The sequence below is a fragment of the Elephantulus edwardii genome, unplaced genomic scaffold (assembly GCF_000299155.1).
Source record: "Elephantulus edwardii isolate Elephantulus edwardi_28Jun2011 unplaced genomic scaffold, EleEdw1.0 scaffold00034, whole genome shotgun sequence".
Lineage (NCBI taxonomy): Eukaryota > Metazoa > Chordata > Mammalia > Macroscelidea > Macroscelididae > Elephantulus > Elephantulus edwardii.
This window is the reverse complement of record NW_006399784.1, coordinates 6,065,219-6,076,204: the sequence shown is the minus strand read 5'-3', so window position 1 is coordinate 6,076,204 and position 10,986 is coordinate 6,065,219.

The window sequence follows — 10,986 nt, the reverse complement described above, 5'->3', positions numbered from 1 at the left end:
GTGAAATCCATGTGTATAATCTACATAAGCACACTCAAATGTTCTGGGATTCTCATTCTTCTCAAAGTTAATCACAGTTTGTTGTCATCTACACAGTCGAATGCCTTTGTATAGTCAATGAAACACAGACATTCCTATGATACTCTATGCTTTCAGCTAAGATCCATCTAATATAGGCTATAATGTCTCTAGTGCCATAGTCTCTTCTAAACCTGGCCTGCACACCTGGTAGTTCTCTTTGATGTGCTGTTCCAGTTGTTTATGGATAATTTTCAGCAAGATATTGCTTGTATGTGATATTAATGACATTGTTCTATAACTTTCAGACTCTGTTGGATCACCTTTTCTTGGAACAAAAATAATATTAATTTCTTTCTGTCAGATGGCTAGATGGTTGTCTTCCAGATTTTTTGGCACAACCTGGAAAGCACATCCACAGCAGCATCTGTTTGTTGCAATATGCGAATTGACATGCCGACAATTTCTGGGGCCTTATTATTTGGCCAATACCTTCAGAGCAGCTTGAACTTTCTCCTTTATCACCATTGCCTCTTGATCATATATTGTTTCATGGAATTCTTCTGTGTCTACCAATTCTTTTTGATATTATCACTTCTATCTTCTTTTGATGCTTTCTGGGTCATTCATCATTCTGTAATCAGCATCCTTAAGTATTGCAACTTGAGGCTTGCATTTATTCTTCAATTCCTTCAGCTTAAGGAATGCTGAGCAAGTTCATCATTTTTATTTTCTGACTCGAGCTCTTTGCACATTTCATTATAATACTTTGTCTTTGTTTGCTGCCCTTTGAAATCTGTTCAGCTTCTTAACATCTTGATTTCTTCCTCTTTGTCTTCTCAGCCCTCTAGTGCAAATTTCAGTCTCTTCTGACATCTACTTTGGTCTTCTTTATCTTTGTAATGACCTTTTGAATTTTTCATGTATGATATTCTTGATCCTACCTTTTGATCCTTCCACAGTTCATCTGGTCTTCACTCATTAGTATTCAAGGTCTCAAACCTGTTCCTGAGATAATCTTTAAATTCGGGAGTGATAGACTCAAGGTCAAACTTTGGTTCTTATTGATTGTATTTGATTTTCTTTAGCTTCAGTTTGATTTTGCATATGAGTAGTTGATGCTTTCTTCTGCAATCAACACCTGGCCTACTTTTCACAGATGATACTGAGTTTCTCCAACAATTTTTTCCACTTGTGTAATCAGTCTGATTCCTGTATACACTACAGATGATGTCCTTGTCTATAGTCACTGTTGGTGTTTCCTCTAAAAAGTATTTGCAATGAATAAACCATTGATTGTACAGAATTCTATCATTCTGTCTCCAGCCTCATTTCGGTCACTAAGTCCATGTTTTCCAACTACTGATCCTTTTTTCTTGTTCTCAACTTTTGCATTCCAATCACCTATTATTACTAATATATCCTGGTGGCATGTTCAATCAATTTCTGACTGTATAAGTTATATATTTCTTCCTCTTTGGCTCTGGTTGATGGTGTATAATTTTGAATGATATTGGTATTAACAGGTCTTCCTGTTATTGTGTGTATGTGGATGTTATCCTGTCACTCACAACATTGTATTTCAAGATGGGTCTAGAAATGATTTTTTTAAGATATGAGATATTTTTAACTATGAATGCCACTTTATTTTCCCCTCACATTTTCTGATTGTAAATGTCTCATGCCAGTCCATTTAATTTTGCTAATTCCTAGCATGTCAATATTTATGCATTCCATTTCTTCTTTAACAATCTCCAAATTTACTACGTTCATACTTCTCACATTGCACAGTCCATCACTAGGGACTGTTTACTACTATTCCTCTTCCTTTGTGATTCTCAATATGAAGGCTTATCCACTGGTGCCATATCTTCTAGTTCAATCTAAGTGTGCTCTGTTTTACCAACGTTTTCAAAGGCCTGTTATTTTGGAAGTGAATGGCCAATTCTTCTTCTTAATCTGTCTTAATTTGTGTGCTCAGCTTTAGAGCAATATTTGACAGAGAAGCACAATTGATGGTTATTCCACAATGGACCCCTGGTCTTGTTTTTACTGCTGAAATTGAGCTTTTCAATCATGACTTTTAAAGATGTAGGCAATCTGATTACCCATGTATTCTGTCAGGTGAGATCCATGTTTGCAGTCAACATTTATATTTTTTTAAAAATATTTACAATGAGTAAATCATTGCTTGTACAAAATTTTATCATACAATCTTCAGCCTCATTTCTGTGACTAATATTGTATTCTCCAACTACCAGTGCTTATTCCTTTTTGCCATTTTTTACATTTTATTAATAAATTATTAGTAATGCATTTTGATTGTTTATACTTTAGAGTTTGGTAGAAATTATCAATTTCTTTATCTTCAGCAATTGGTATATATATTTGAATAATGTTAGATAAACAGATCTTCCCTGTATGCATATCAATATTATCCTATAATTGACAACATTGATTTCAGGATAAACCTTGAAATGTTATTTTTTTAGTATGGAGGAGATACCATTCCTCTTCATTGTGTTATTGCTGGCACAGTATATCAGAAGGCTGTTTGATTAAACATGATAAATATAAATTTATTTTAGCTCAGTAATGTCTAGCATGTCAACCTTTATGTATTTTACTTATTTTTTTACAATGTCCAATTTTGCAAGATTCATACATTTTAAGTTCTAATTATTAATGGATGTTTGTAGCTGTTTCTCTTCTTCTTGAGTCTGGTCACATAAATAAATGAAGGTCCCTGATTGGGTCCAAACTTTTCTCCATGCATATCCTTAAGATAGACTCTACTTTGAGGAGGTAGCTCTTTACTTTTCATTTTGAGTTCTGGCACTATATCCAACAATGGTCTTCTGTTATTCATAGAATTCTTGAGGGCCTATTATTTCGGACCCTCAACTAGAACAAGAGAACCCACCTTCCAGAATCCAACTGCTTTACACATGAGCCTCCATGTTGAGGGTTAGATGTGCACTGTTTGGTTGATTATTTTTTTTCCTTTTATTTCATTCACAATCATGTGTGAGCTGATTGGTTTAGCTGGATTTAGCTAACAATAGCTGTGGGCTGGAAGCCTCTTGTTTAGAGTAAGTTAGGACCTGATGATTCCTCCAGAAACTCTATGAACTTTGATAAATGTTGATAGTTGTAGAGGGGCTTCAGGCATTTTGTTCATAGAGTCACTATGTACTCCAATCAAAGGCAATCAACAACAACAAACAACAGAACCTGGCAGGTGGGCCTTTGTATTTCAAAGTTGGTTGGGCCCTCAAACCTGAGGTTAATTGTGTTGGGGTTGAACATTCTTCTAAGTGATACAGCATTGGTCTGTCAATTTGCTGTACTGAGGTACTTGGGGCTGCTGTGATACTGAAAGCTGTGCCGCTGGTTTGTCAAATGCCATAATGGTTACTCATAGCGAACAGTGTTTAGTAGAGCTCCCAGATTAAGACAGGCTTCAAAGCAGGAGTGTTATCCACTTCATAATCAGCATATGCCTCTAGAAACTCTATGACCTTAGAGAAATGATGATATTTATAGAATAGTTTTCTGGTCTTTTGATCATGGGGTCATTATGAGTTGTGCTTGATTCGATGGTACTTAAGAACAACACCACCAACTATTTCAGAAATGAATTGTCAGGTTTCTTGAGTCTGTCTCAATCAGGAAGTTCCATAGAGCCCTGTCTAACATTAAATAAACTTTGCAAGTACTTCAAATACTAGTTGCATAGTAGCATAGTTTCCAGTACCAAAGAAATGCGCAGAAGATCACAAGAAAGTAAATAGCAGTAACACACTAAAGTCATTGAAGTTTTTTTTGTTTGTTTGTTTGTTGTTTTTTTTTAGGTAAAGCTAAGGCACGGAAAATGGAAATAGATTATTTAGATTATTTTTTGATATTTCACTATGAGTTACTTAAAAGTATGAACACTTAATAGTACCTTTACATTTTTATATTCAGATTTTTTGAGAATAACATTTTTAATTGAACATATAAGTTTATACTTATTAGAACTAGAAGAAAGGTGAAATGTCTTTGTTCTGAAACAACTTAGATCTTTGTAGGTATAAAAGAGTTTCTGATTTGGGGCAGAGTGAACTATGAGAAGCCTCTTTGAAGGTTAAACTGGAATGTGTCCTATATTGCTGCTTAACTCTGGCACAAAGATAAGTGATCCTTAGAACACAGAGTTTAGCTGTGACATCTTTTTTTGATCATGACCAGGCTTCCTGTAGCTTAGCTTCCTTGAAACTTGTTATTACTCATTCCTTTTTTTTATATATTTTATTTATTTTTTCATTTCAATGAACATCTACAGAGATTTTGGAATTCCATTAATTCATTGTTGCACCCTTCTCCCCCTCCCCTCCCGTTTGCTCCTCTCATTCCTTTTTTTTTTTAAATTAAAATTCAGGTGTTTCTCTGAGAGGTATATGGCATACACATTTTAGTTTTAATATGCTAAATAAATTTGAAACTCATACTCTGTCATAAAGCAACAATGTTTATTTATCATAAATTGGGAAAGAAAGAAAGAATTAAATTATCTGTATAGACTTTCTGTAGCCTAAAAAAATCACTTGAAATATCTTTTCAGATTTTCATGTAATAGAAGATCAATAGTATGACCAATAGATCTCCGAGAGAACTAAATTTCTGTCTTTGTTAATTAGATCACAGATGAGTAGAATCTAGCATCACTTTAAGTTTGTCTAAAAAAAAATTCAAGCTTGTTGCTGTTGGATCAGAACTGACACAAAACTGATCCTCAAAAGAATTTTCAGAGGCTGCAAATCACACACAAGGAGAGTGCCCATTGGAGTACTGAGGTTCATCCACTAATTGAAGTTCCCATCTTCCTAAGCTTTATCGGAGGTAAATTTTTTTATCTAATCTTCTTGCTTATGATTTTGTTAAAAAAATCTCCATTGTAAGTACTAACATGATTAAATTGGCCTTTCTGATACAACATCAATATTTCATCACTCCGTCACATAAATAATCGTTGTGCCAAATTATGGTAGGATGACATGCATTATTAATTTTTGGTCATATGATCTTCACTATTCTGACCCAGTTAAGATCTAGATATTCAACATCATCATTTGTCAGTAACTAGAGAAGAAACTATGGTGGCCTATTTCTTAGGAAGTTGTTCTACTAAACCATAGGCAGAACCTCTCTAGCGGTTTAAATTCACCAGTCTCTTCCAAGTAGACAATTTCCTCCCATATGATTTATAGCCTCTTGAAACCTGCTGGAGGGTCAGCTATTAGACAATTTTGAATTGATGACAATAAATCTGAGTTTTGAGAGAAGATCATGAATTTATTACTTAGTGAAAGGAGAACTTAATTATTTACATATTAGTTGAAGTAATGCCAATGCTAAGACATTCTCATTAACTAGACAAAAATATAAAAAGAGTTAAAGATGCAGACATAAAGACAAAAATATAATACTAGAAAAAGATTGATGATACAGGTAAATTTGTCAAGAAGAGGTTTTGGTTGTTGGTACTACTGAGTTGACTATAGCTGCTTTATCCACAAAGTGCTCTACAGGAGAAAGATGAGAATTCTGTTCCTGTAAACAAATATCCCCACCGCTGGATCAATACAGGCCACATCATGATATAGAGAGAAAAGATTGAGGTGGTCAACAATTTCATTTTACTTGGATCCACAATCAGTGCCCTCATCCCCATCTCCAACATGATCAGGTGCATTGTTATTGCCTCTGCAAGTTTGCTGGAATGTCAGCTATAAGTTGGTTTAAACTTGACAGCACATGACTGCTGTGAACAAAAGGTCTGAACTTGGCCCTGTCCACAATATCCTCATTTCCAACACACTGAAACCCCTTGTTATAGTCACTTCATATTTGTTAATGGTTTTCCTCTTTCCCTGATTCTCCACCTTTCTCAGAATGCTGTCCTTTTCAAAGGAATACTCTTTCCTGACAGCACACTCAAAATATGAGATGAAGTTCCATCATCTTTATCTCTAAGGAGCATGGTGGTTGCTTTTACTTTGAAAGAGACATATTTGGAGTTTTTGGGGTTTGTTTGTTTGTTTGTTTTCATTTGGCATGAGATACTCAGTATTATTCTCCAACACCACAGTTCACAGGTATCTATTCTTCTTCTATCTTCCTTATTCATTTTTCAACTCTGATGCACACACTGTAAACAGTTGACAGTAACACAATTTGGAAAAAGAGCACTTTAATCTCTAAACTGACATTTTTGCTTGGTTAGTACTTTGCAGACATCCTCAGCAGCAGATAACCCCATTGCAACCTGTCTTTTGATATCATGACAACTACTCCCATGGACACTGATTGTGGATCCAAGTTAAAAAAATGTGACCACCTCAATATTTTCTTTATATATTGTGATGTTGCCTTTATTGATCTAGTGGTGAAGATTTTTGTTTTCTTGATGTTGAGATGTTAGTCATATTAAAGAGTGTAATATTTGGCCTTCTGCAGTAAGTCCTTTAAGTCATCTCTCTCTGCAAGGAAGGTTGTGTCATCTACATAATGTATGGCGTTGGCGAATCTTCATTCTAACCTAATGCCATCTCTGGGATTAGCTCTGAATCAGAAAGCAAAAAGGAAAGAACATTCTTGGCATTTCTGAAGCTGAAAAAAACACTGACGAACAAATTTAGTTCTGATACGGGATTTCTGTTGAAAAAAGTTTGAATGGTGGTGGAAACATCAAAATAAGATGTAAGAAATACAAAGAGTAAGGGAGCAGAGGAGTGATGATGGGTAGAAAGTGAAACAATAATCATATTGTCACACAATTTGATGAGTGGAGGGAGGGGTTGTTTAAGGAAATTGGAAAGATCTGGTGTGAAAAACAATGTCTATGAACTTTGTAAGTAAATCAGTATAAAATAAAGTTTATATAAAAAAATTTAAAAAGAGTAAGTAACTGGATCAAAAATTATTTGCTGAGATAGAACTACTTAAAAAATTAGCACATGATCTAGAACCAATGGTAATAGAAGAAAAACTTCTGGCTGCATTCAAGACATTGGAGGGAAAAATAGAATATCAATATGTTTATCAGGAAACAGATGCAGCCCTGGAGGTTCTCAACAAATCTCTGCCAAGAAATTTAGAAGGCAGCTTCTTGAGCAACTGACCGGAAGAGACCTATATTTGATTCAGTTAAAAAAAATCAATAGAGTGTGGTTATTATCAAACAATGTCATTAATATTACATGTAAGTAAAACCTTGCTGACAATTATTTCACAAAATGGCTGGACATTACATCAATGGGATCCTTTAAAAAACTCAAACTGCATTCAGAAAAGGCCATGGATGAGAGATATTACTGCTGATGTCACCTAGATGGATCTTAGCAGAAAGCAAAGAATAAAAAGAAGACTGTTTTACCTGTGTTTATTGATTATGTAATGGTATTTGTATATGTGGCTCATATCAAATTATGGACAACATTGATAAGAATGGGGAATTCAAGAACACTTACTTGTGCTTGTGAGTAATCTATACATAGATCAAGAAGCAGTTATTTGACTTTTACAAAGGGACAGTGCATGGTTTAAAATCATTAGAGGTGTGAATCAGAGTTGTACTCAAGAAGTTAATTTTCAACAGATTCTCTGCTGGAGAAGGAGGGGCAATCTCATCCTGTACCAGTCTGATTCAGTTTGACAGTACAGACACAAAAAATAAAAAAATAATTTTTTTTTAAAAGAAGTTAATTTTCCTTATTGAGTAAGGAGTGAACTGGGACTAAAATTTAAAGTGAAAGGGATATGAGTGCTCTATGCTTGAAGATATTTGGTGAACATTAAATAAGGTGCTACTCAAATATTATTATCTATAAAATTTGACTGCAGTAATCTCACAAGTTAGGACACATTATTTAGATTTTGACATAAATACATCCATAAAAAGTCACAATATTTTTAAAAAAAAAGCATATTTTGAAATATGACTTGTGCTTATTTCCTGAGTCTCTGCTATTCTTGGCATAGATAATTTAACCCTGATTTTTTTAAGAAATTAATATCAACTGAATTAATCAAATTTTGCTCTGACAAGTCATTTCTAGTCTGGAAACAATCCAATCTTTCTTTTACTTAACTACTATTACATGAATGTAAATATTAGAGAAAGAAATTAGTGATAAAGTCTCTTAAAAACAATAGATAGTCTCTTAAGACCATCAAGAATCCTAAGTATCACCCAGTGAATCAGAGAAAGTATCCACACGTTTCTGGTGTTCTGAGAAACACGTTTTTGGGTATTTTGAGGAGGGAATGTCAGATAAACTTAAAAATTTTATCTGAGAGGGCTCAAGCATGGAGTCTTGGTAGGAAAAGCTCACATACATGTCTAAATTTCTGTTAATTTTATAGAAGAGCATAAATTCTCTTGGTGGGAAATCACCAGTACTGTGAATCACTTGTGAAAAGGGAATAGGTTTTATGAGGGTGTCAACAACAGAAGCCAACAGTGACACAAACAAACTCTACTTTGATTTTTCATCATCAACAGGTACTCAATAACCTTAACCAGCTTCTCCTCCTTCCCTACCTATCTTCAAATACTTATACTTGTTGAAGAATAATCAGAGACAGTTAATTGATTTTTTTAAATGATGCTTTCAGAGTTGACTGAAACTGTCATGAATCTTGAATTACTGAAAAAAAGTAATAAAATTTACTTCAAAGTAGCTAAATTTAACTGACTACAATGGCAAGAAATTAAGTGACACCTATATGCAAAATTAAATCAGCTTTTCTATATTCAACTTCTTGATTTTAAGTTCTCAATCAGTTCATTTCTGTCAAGGTGATTCTGAAACATATTGACCCTCACTGTCAATAGGAGAAAACTTCCTAGCTTTTTCTCACAGAACTGATTCAATAGTTTATTGGTTCACTGGGTCATAGAGTTATGGGGGGCTTTGAGGCTCTGTCTATCATTTCTAAGAGATTTATGTCACAAATTTCTTCCTCTAATGTTTGCACTCATGTAATAACAGTTAAAGAAAAACAAAACACAACACCAAAAAGATTAGATTGTTTTCAAATTGGACTTAGGAATGACTTGTGATTTGAACCACCAGAGATGCCCAACCTTCTAATTAGAAATACAACATGCTGTGGATTACTATAATTTATAAAAATACACTTACCTTCAACTCAATTTTGCCTCATGCTGATCACAGGTGTCAGAGTACAGCTATGCCCCAGTAGAGTTTTCAGTGCTTGGCTCTTCGGAAGTAGTTAGTTTGGCCTTTCTTCTGAAGTTCCACAATGGACATAAACGTGCAATTATTTAAGCATGTTAACCAATTTACCTTTCAGGAAGTATCTTCTATTTTTCCACCTAAATTATTTTTGTCAGTTTTCAAATGTGGAATATGGAATATTTCTATTTAAAAGTATTATTATTATTGTTATTATAATTTTTTTTTTACTCTTTAATGGAAAGTCTACAACTAATAGTCCATATAGTTGCCCATGTTCAAACCTTCTCTCATAATTTTTGTGTCAGCACTTTTAAACAGTTTAAAGTTTTAAACTGCTATTTGTTCTTGTTGTTGTTGTTAAGTGCTGTCAAATTGTAGGTGACTCATAGCGACCTTATGAACGAAAGTCCCGGACACCTGCGTTGCAAACCATTACTCTGTTTCTCTGGGAGAAATGACAAAGAAAGACACACAGCATACAGACAAGACAAGACTGCAGCCACAACACAAATGACAGGACAAGAGACAGGACAAGGGCTGCAGCCCCGAAGGCCTGCATCATTTTATTTTTATACATATTAGAAACAAAGAGATGATTCACAGAGAAATGGAAACCTTAAGGATTACACCATAAAGCGCAAATGGGCTGGGTACAAGTAGAAACATTAAGATTTATCTCACAGGGCACAAATGGACTGGAATCTGAGTTTCCAGGAATCAGGAAAATATTGTGCACAAGCTACTTCTGATTAAAATTTGCTATAACTAATATAACTGCAACTGCTGTGCAAATGCCAGGAACAAAGGAATATTCATTTATAGGGAAGAGTTACTTGTCTTGGGCTAGCGTACAGGACACCAAGTTCCTTGCCTGTGTGCAGAACTAGGGAACAAGTCACTTCCCATACTCTATTCTTAGGATAGGTACCTGAAGGGCATCAGTGTGCAGACTGTCCCCCAAGATGGCTATGCATTGGCTCCATCACACCTGTATAACTTTCATCCTTTCTCCAGGTTCATAGTGTTTCCAGAGGCAAGCTATTTTGGAAGAGGATGCCACTCCTGCTTCCAAGCTTGTTTTAATAGGGAGCTCCACCAAACACTATCAACCATGGGCAGCCATTCTTGCTTTTGACACATCAGTGTCCCAGTGTTTAGCATCACAGCCACCATGAGTTACCTCTGTACAGCAAAAGTGGACAGACCACGGCTATATGACCTAGAAGAATGTTTCATCAAAAACAATAAAAACGGGCCTGAGGGCTGCGGATTAGAGTCACCTATCTTTGGCTTGGTGGCATCACTTTCTGTCCACTAGATCAACTGATCTTTCTCTATGCTGTTGTCATTGTTAAGTGTCCTACTCCTCAGAATGTTTTATCCTTTTTGCAAGAGGCAGAAGCTCACTTATTTTGTGTTCTTGATTCTTCTTTATTTAAGAAAACAATTATTTTTTTCTCTCCTTTATTTTCAAAGATATTGACTAGGGATCTAGATTTCTCTTTAGAACTGTAGCATATCTACAGTGAAACTCAAAGAGATATTTTATTCAATTTTCTGAAATGAAATAAATAACTATTTTAAATCAAATGACATTTGACATTTACCCATAAAAAATCCAACATATATGTTATATATTAAGATTTAGAATAAGACATCTGTTTCTGAGCCAGGGCAGTTTACATTAATCAAGTACTGGAGTTACATATTTGAGTTATAA